The following is a 1243-nucleotide window of genomic DNA, read 5'->3' as shown; positions in this document are numbered from 1 at the left end:
CTGTGTTCATGTTGATCTAGTAAAGCTTTGCTGAGTAAGAATTTCATATGCCAATACAGGTCCATTGTGTGCATGTATTGGTTGAAACACCCACATTTGTGCCTCGTATCAGACACCTAATTAGCGAAATCTACAATTACCTCCATGCTTGAGAGAATATTTTGTTGGTCAACTTATTCCCTTTCGTTAGGAGTGAGTTCTTCCTGAATAGGGGGCAGGATGAGTTCCCAAAAGTGAGTTACTAGATCTTCAACTATGAGTTGTATTTGTGCACTGCCTCAATTGGCTCTCTCTTGATAATATGAAACGCATCTGTGGACATAGGCTATATGGCATGGTAGCTACATGAGGGGTAGATAAACACCAAAGAGTAGGGAGGGGGTTGTCAGAAATGCGATGGAAGTGGACATGAATGGAGGATTTTTTTAGGAAAGTGAAATTAGGACCGTGTCCCAAACAGAGAGAGGAAATTGAACAAGGACTAATCTGGTAGGTAACAGGTTGGTAGAGGAGAGGTCCAGAGAGATGGAGCATTCCTAGTATTGGGGAGCCAGAGGAGTATTGACCTCTCGTAGAAGCACAAGGGCTCAATGACCAACAAACGGGAAGTAAAATCCCAAGCACAACTGAAAGATAAAGTTAAGGCAAGAATAACATTACAAAATAAATTATGAAATAACTAAGGTGTGAGAGGGAGTGACTTACCATAAAATAATATTGTGCATCTATGAAGGTAATGCCGCCCAATAACAAGATGCTCGAATTGGGTCTAGGGATTTCGAGAGATCATTGTCCAATGATCACTATTGTAAAATGAACCAGAGTGCAAAATAGATATGGGAAGGGAAAGTACGAGCTCCATGGAGCAAAGCTCACTAACGAGCTAACACTCCTTCCCTTGATTTTCTCCAAGGAGGCCCAAAGAGCCTGAGCACTACAAACAAAGCACTGAGATGAGGCTGAAATTGCACTAACTAGCAAAAGCCAAGCTCCTTTGCATGGGAAAAAACTATGTTTCTAGAGCTCTCGAATTGGAAATTTGAAGCTCCTTACATTACTTGATAGTTTTCTAACTAGGTTTGCTTTCAAGATTAGTGCAATGAATTTCCATGGCCTCAGAAATGAATACCATTCTTATTGACGACAATTTTTTTTCATTCGCATGAGGTGAGGTGGTCAAGCGATCAAAGATTGAAGTTGTTTGAATAGGAGGTGGATGTGATAGAGGTCTGGAAAGACAAGG

The sequence above is a fragment of the Pinus tabuliformis genome, chromosome 5_2, assembly GCF_031772625.1.
Source record: "Pinus tabuliformis cultivar Carrire ecotype Pingquan chromosome 5_2, CPIR1, whole genome shotgun sequence".
In the NCBI taxonomy this organism is placed as follows: Eukaryota; Viridiplantae; Streptophyta; class Pinopsida; order Pinales; family Pinaceae; genus Pinus; species Pinus tabuliformis.
This window is presented reverse-complemented; position numbering follows the sequence as displayed.